This window comes from Bombus impatiens, unplaced genomic scaffold, assembly GCF_000188095.3.
Source record: "Bombus impatiens unplaced genomic scaffold, BIMP_2.2 scf_0037, whole genome shotgun sequence".
Classification (NCBI taxonomy): domain Eukaryota; kingdom Metazoa; phylum Arthropoda; class Insecta; order Hymenoptera; family Apidae; genus Bombus; species Bombus impatiens.
Window position 1 is genome coordinate 653,833 of NT_176456.1, and position 7,786 is coordinate 661,618.

At 41.6% G+C, this 7,786-nt stretch overlaps 1 protein-coding gene across 1 annotated transcript in view; it reads right to left on the minus strand.

Moving 5' to 3' along the window:
* Positions 1–7,780, minus strand: part of LOC100750063 (zinc finger protein basonuclin-2-like) — a 33,429-nt gene extending 25,649 nt beyond the window's left edge. The window contains 1 exon segment of the mRNA XM_024370253.2: positions 7,663–7,780. The gene's annotated coding sequence lies outside the window, so the exon portion shown is untranslated.
* Positions 7,781–7,786: the final 6 nt, after the last annotated feature.

The following is a 7,786-nucleotide window of genomic DNA, read 5'->3' on the forward strand; positions in this document are numbered from 1 at the left end:
CCGCCGCCGCCGCTTGTCGTGCGAAATTGCCTTCCGCTCCGCGAAACTCGTGCTCGATACGCCGCGCCGCCACGGCCGCGATATGATTTACCGTTTCCACGTCCGCGACCTCTCCCTCCGGCTCGCACCAAGAAGATAGCCCGATACGTACCGAGTCCGTTTCACCGCGGAAATTTATCTACGCGACTAATATCGTTTAATCTATCTATCGACGAAGTCATTTAATGGGAGTTATTTTCGTGAATTTGTTCTGAATCAAGATAGATATAGCTACTCAGCTATATCGCATATCCATTCGAGAGAAGAGTCGTTTGGATCGATGATGACTGTTGTTCAGATAGATGGGAGGAAATGGACTATTTGGGATTCAGTTTGAAACTGACAGATTATTGGCAGAAAGTTTTTCAGGCGTCGACTGTAAGTTTAATATCCTATGTAATTGTTGAATTGATTCGATATAGCTACATATGTATAGCATCAAAGTGATTTCCCCTCTATGGATTAAGAATCTAGAAATTTCTTTGATCCAACTTAAAACTGTCACGGAGTTTTGGAAACGTGCTTTTATCGGAGCCTTATGGAACGTACGATTTCGATAGTTTCGTGAAAAGTAATATGTGTTTATGAAATGTGTGCGTAACCTTCGCAATTACACAACTACGTAATTGTTTACAAATAACTAATTGGAAAACGAATAAATATTTGCAAACATGTATTTGTCTTCGGAAAATAATCGATTTACAATTCTTCTTTTTGTCCTTACGTAAGAGGAACGAATGAAGCCAGGTAGTGCGTGCCTACATTGTTAGCGATAGTTTTTTAACAACCACAGGGTTGAATAGAAGCGTTTGTATAATAATATACGGTCGTTATCAAGCTTTCGTGACGTGATATTTCCTCATCAACCATCTTGGAGTCGAATTATTACCGACGTATATAACTGTTGGTAAAAAAAATCTTTCCTTCTATTTCAAATGCCTGCACGGAAATCTTATAAGCGTTTAGTTTGAGAATTTGCAATAATATCGTGAAAAAAGGAAATATATTAAGATATAAAATGCAACGAATATTATAATCTTCCACTTACCGATCCTGAGTTAAAACGCAAAGTTACGGGTTGATGTCGACTAATTTCGTCGAACTCGAAACGAAACGCGCTGTTCGAGGCAATCGAAGAATCATTACGAGGAGTTTATCGCTCAGTGATAGATAGCGTTTAACAGGATACTATAATTAGCACGATCATCGTGAGTGATCTGCCACTTTCGATAAAAAGAGCGTAGGAGGAAGAAACTCGCGCGAACGAAGCCACCATTACGATCTAGGCGAAACTTCCGTTTGGAATTCTCATATTTTCGAACCTTCTGTCAATAGCAAATTACTAACAAGTCGCTTTAAACTCTCGGGAGTAATATTAAGTTAAATTCATTGATATTCGTTACGTTTCTTCGAATTATCTGGAAACTCAATCCTCTAATTCTTCTAACGCGAGAGAACGCAAAAATAACCGTAAGAAATGCGTTCTAAAACTATTTTTGAAGCCTGTGGCCGAGCATGTATGTGCCAAGAAGCGTTTCAATTACAAAAGATAATACAGTCTGTATATAACATTGTCCAAGCTCCAATGTTCCTTTACACTGTTTGACAGCGATGCCTTCGCTTAGAAAAATAAAGATCGAGCAACGATAAATTTCGCGATTCCAACCAACGACGTCCTTTTTTCTATCTTTCGCTCGCGACATAATTTCTAGGAAACCTTCGGGACGATTTTCGCTCGACAAATTGCCGACGACTGTTGTCTCTGCTTGTTAAGTTGAGCGTAGCTCGATGTTCAAAGTTGGAAGCGGCGATGACAGTGAATTGTCGTATAATTTGAACAAAGATTACGTCCTAGGGTAGTTGAGTTCTAAAATTACCTGCTAGCGAAATGAAATTTTACCTGAATAGAAACTCGAGATTTTCAATCACATCGAAATTAACTCGCGCCATAAATATTCATTTCAAACCAAAGTCCAAAATTGTCAACTGAAAGTAACTTCTTTTCAAAAAAAAAAAAAAGTATCGATCTTCGAATCAAAGTAAAATCATCATTGATCATCGTTTTCTCCATGGGATTATCTCGCACACAATCTTTCGACCCATACAACGATGGTCCAGAAACATCGACGAGATCGAAACGGCTCGAAAAGATCCGATCGAAAATGGTAACTTTGTCGGTATCTCGTCGACGATCGGTGATAACGTCGACGTAACAAGCGACAAGTCGAGTCGGTGAAACGCGGAATTAGCGCCTTCCCGCTTTGGGGATATCACGATAATTGTTCGGGAATTGTCGCGTGCATCGAGCCGCCGTCGTCCATTAACGGTCCACGATCGAGCAGACTCGTTTGACGTTCGATCACGGCATGATGGGTTTCAAAGAACAAGCTTGAAAAAAACACGATACCTCCGACAATACTCGGACAGTGCTTATTTCATCCTGGAATCCGCTTTTTACACGCGCTTTCACGACGCTTATTGTCATCGTGTGCTATCTAAATGCGACTTTTATGCATCGAATTTCCAGTAGAACCGCGAATCACGAGGATCGCATCGGACCATTCGTTAATCCTGTTGGAAGCAAACAGGTTTCCATTCTCCTTGACATTTGCCTAGAATATCACGGCGGAATCGTGGTTTCAGGAAGAATTGCCTACTTCAGCGTGGTTATAATCGAAAATGAATCGACGACGCTGATCAATTATGGATCTGTCAATCGTCGAAATATCGCTTCGATCTTCATCAAATTGGATAAATCTTCGTTGCACGGAGCGAAGTGATAAAGTTCGTACTTCTGTCCATAGTATTGTTGTTCGTTCTATCAGTATGGATAACGATGTTGATCTATCGTTTGATTTCTTACGAGATTTCGAATTTATTGTCTCGATGGTATTAGGACTTTAATTCTTATTTCTGTTTTAAAAATTTTCCGACCTTTTGTCTCGTCAATCGTTCATTTTTACTTTCCTACCGTTATTTATACTCTCTTATCGCTTGTGTCGAGCAAAATGATTCTCTTTGCAACAACGATACTCGATGGCAATGACGATTTATACGTCGAAAAGATCCACTATTCTTTTATACAATTTATTTGGCTACTCGTCAACGATAGCGTGCGCGAACTCACGGGCAAAGTATGTATCGGTGTTTAATCGGAATTCGAATTTCCACGCGTATCGTGCGCGACTATTCTACATTCTCGATCGAACTGACGAAGACGCATCGCGCCGGAGCTCATACAGTGAAAGTATCAAATGTAACTCCGGTTTCGCGTGTTAAGCCTGTATAAATATCCGTGGACTTTCTCGCTCGGTCGCTAACTATCGGCACGATGCGTCGTTAGCGCGTTCGACGAATTTCTACGGCGCGGCGTCGCGACACCTTTTCAAGCACGTACTTTTCGATGTACGTTCGGCACGTACAATGCCTAGAGAAAAGCAACCATTTCTTTAAATTCAACCAAGACTTTAAATTCTAGCGAAAGATCTCGGTAAGTTCTAGAAAGTTTTGCTAGGATATTTAACATGAACGATATCTCCCATCTGGTTTCAAATGTATACCATTTTTTGTACTTTAACACATTCGCTGCTATTGGCGCATAGGTTGCGTCGCTCCAATTATCCAGCGATACATAATGCCGCTGACGTAAGTGTTGGGTTTTTGCGTGCGCGTTTCGGTAAAAACATTGTATATGCAACTTAAAATACAGACATATGTGATTAAAAAAGCGTAAAATTCTAAAAATGATATAATCGTATTTTAGTAACAGCGAATGTGTTAAAACGATTACTAAGAATCCGCCTGATGTTACTTCGAACGAAGGAAAACGGCGTTACGTCTCTAGGATGGAAAAATTCTAAGCAATTGTATTAAAAACGATCATTAAGGATTGACCTGATATTGCATCAAACACAGAGAAACGGTCGTGTGTCTTTACGATCAAAAGATCGTAAACAATTATATTATTAGATATTATTGAAGTAGTATAGCGAAGAATATGTCTGTTCGCGTTGAGTGTCGTGAGCCACCGTGGCTCTGTACAGCTTTACTCTGTACACGATTAATTGGTCTATAAGTTGGCATCGATATCGATAGCAGGACTTTTTTGAGAGGTCGATCGCTAGATGGTGGATGTTCCGAGGAAATAGTCGCCTGTCGGGCATTGTAATCACCCGTTAGCGTGATTTGGAGCGCGAGACGCCCTCGGGCTGGCTCGAAGCCGCAGAAAAAGCGCTTCTGAAGGGACGAGGACCGCCCTCTTCGTATTCTCAACACGTTCCGCCAGTTTCAGTGATGTGTTCGCACGACCTACGACACTCGACGCGGCACCGGGGAAACTTCCTTGCAGATGAATCACTTTAATCGAATCAAACAATGGAAAACCTTCGAAAATTCTTACGTTCCTCCAGGCGTTTTAACATCGACCCATTCACGCCTTACAGAAACTTTTCGGGAGAATCGAATCTTCGCTAAAATATTCCAGCGTTTTAATCGAAGTGTCGATGTACACAAATACAAAATTTGTAAGACAAAGATCAAATTTTAACCGGAGTCTCAAACAATGGACTTACGTTGATCATGTTACAGAAGGAAATATCTTCGACAACTCTTAGGTATATTGCATATCGTCTTATCCTCGATGCTATCTCCTTCGTTCTCTATACTGTACGCCTCAAAATAACCGAATCCATCGGAATTTCATCAGGACCTCCGGCAATCGATGCACTTTAATCGAGCGGAATCGACAGAAGGTTGCAATCACTCTTGCGTTTTATCCTCATCTCTGAAGTCTCTTCCAACTGTTGTACCACCTGTATCTCCAATCCGATTCGTACCCGATTTCCCGCAGATTCTTGCAAAGTAGTCTCTTTTCAGCCAGTTCTCTTCGGTTCTTGTGCCAATCGAAGATGATCTCGGCGTGTCCGCGCGGAATTCATCGGTCGATGAAATTCCGAGGCGACGAGCGGGCAAGCATGAGCACGGAACAGGCGAGAGCGCGCGCGCACGATACACGGCCGCGAGAACCGGTTTTCCATACGTTTTAATTTCACGCTGACATCGGTGCAATTCAGTTTACACGGATACTGGCCATTTTCTAGCGCTAGCGGGCCGCCGCACTAGTGGAAACAAAAAGACAGAGATAGATAGATAGATAGATAGATAGATAGATAGATAGATAGATAGATAGATAGATAGATAGATAGATAGATAGATAGATAGATAGATAGATAGATAGATAGATAGATAGATAGATAGATAGATAGATAGATAGATAGATAGATAGATAGATAGATAGATAGATAGATAGATAGATAGATAGATAGATAGATAGATAGATAGATAGATAGATAGATAGATAGATAGATAGATAGATAGATAGATAGATAGATAGATAGATAGATAGATAGATAGATAGATAGATAGATAGATAGATAGATAGATAGATAGATAGATAGATAGATAGATAGATAGATAGATAGATAGATAGATAGATAGATAGATAGATAGATAGATAGATAGATAGATAGATAGATAGATAGATAGATAGATAGATAGATAGATAGATAGATAGATAGATAGATAGAGAGAGAGAGAGAGAGAAAGAGAGAGAGAGAGAAAGAGAGAAAGAGGGAGAGAGTGAGAAACGATGATAACGCACCGCGAGAGAGATTAATGTGCGACCATAGCGCGCGTATTTTCGAAGCCAACGTTTCCAAGAAACGTGTGGCGATCTTAGCTTTTCTCTGTTCCCTCTAGTTTCGATCTTGATCAAACGACCGATCGACCATCAATTCCATGGCGACGCGACGCTTCGTCGTCCTTCGTTCCGATCGATTTCTTTACAGCCTCTTTTTGACGCTGATTTCGTGATGTTTTTCAGTGGAGGATCAATTGTTTCGGGAAGCGAGGAGAAACCTTGAGAATCGAGTAAGAATATTTGTCACATGGAATGGTTTTTTTTTTCTTTTTAGTCGATCGATAATCGTGCGCCGTAATACTTTACGTCGATCACTGGCAGTCTCTCTACGCGCAAAAGTTTTATTCTTGGGAGATAAGAAGAGAGAATTAAAGATAAATGGAAGGTATTCCTTAAAGTCGATCGATGATCACGCACTGTGTTCACCACTGACAGTTCTACGATAAACGAAAGTTGTATTCTTGGTACACGTAAAGAGAAAGAGATTTGAAAATCAAAGAAAAGCGTTCTTTGGTTTGGAAGATCTTTCTCAGAGCCGATTGATCGTCACACGTCGCGACACTTTACGTCAATCACCGATAATTTTCCTACGTACGAAAGTTTAATTCTCAGAAAGTAAAAAGGAAAGCTTCAGAAATTCGAAGACAAGCGTTCCACGAATCGAATGCCTCTACAGCCTATGAGTAATCACACGTCGCGACACTTTGCGTTCATCACTGTCAGTTCTATCGCGCATCCACCGACTATACTAACTCGAGCAATTGAACGTTTACGGATTCGAAGCAAACTTTCAGTCGTTATTTTATGAAACCTTTTTATTCTTGTTCTAGTTTCCACATGCACTTTGTTTTAAGCACTCGCAGAACAGTTTCACAGTCTTATAAAAACCGACAAATCAGTTTCTCAATGAAAGATCACAAATTCTCGGGATCCATTGATCTTTGCACAATTCTGATGCTATCTTCTTCATCTGGCACTGCCTCGATGAAATTCCCATCACGACTTCCATATGATCGCGTAACGGGTACACCATGCACTTCTCCACGATGCACTTTCAAACACCGTTCTCGTAAACCGTTTCCTCACTCCATCCTCTCTTCCTGTTACCCCCTTTGATTCACAGAGTTTGCGGTTCTTGCGTTCGATTCACAATTTCGAGTCGATTCAGTTCATAGACACTACCGAGGAATAGACATCTAACAGATGGGAAACCGCGGAACGACACTTCGCGAATAGAACGACATGTAGACACGTCATTTGGTCACTGATTTGTTTGCTGCGTCAATGGTCACTAGGCGTTGATTTCGAATCGACGCGTTTCGACGATGGTCGTCGGATAGGATCGATGAAACTATAGGCGTACTTGTATCGAAACCCAACATACGAGAAATGTTAGAATCGGATTCTACACTACCTGTCACTTTCTCTACTACGTTATCCGTTTTTGTTATATTTGGGATGAAAACTCTCGTCGACCAGTCGGTTTTGTTTGGTTGTCAGTCCGTCGTCCGTCATCGAGCTTTTCACTCCACTGCTCTAATCTATCGACGTCACATTGTCATTTTTCTTCGTTGTATCCATCAAACTTGTGGAATTAGCGGCCGGCCTGATACATCGCTGTCACTTTGCGTTGCCCTACTGCCTTGTTTTCGATCACCGTAATCCCAAACGAAAAATCGTCGATCTTCGACCACTCTACTCCATCCACATCACTCCGTCACGCGGTCTCGTCATCGATCGTCAAAGTTCTTCGTCGGAACGACCCGTGCACTTTGTCCCGTAAAGTCACCTTGTCCAGTGTGTTCAGTCTCGTCCCGTCTCGTTTCGTCTCGTCCGCTCCGATCCCAGTCTATTCCTATCTCGCGAGCAAAGAGAAACTCCTATCTCGGTGATGATGTTTTGATTCTTGAAATGGATCGACTCACCTGCAGTATGTATCCCCGCGTGTAATCCTCGTACGTCCAGCCGAAAGCGGCTAGTAAACGTGTCACTTGCGCGTGCTGCAACTGGTTGAACAACTGATCGAGCAAGATCTTAAGGCGGATCGGT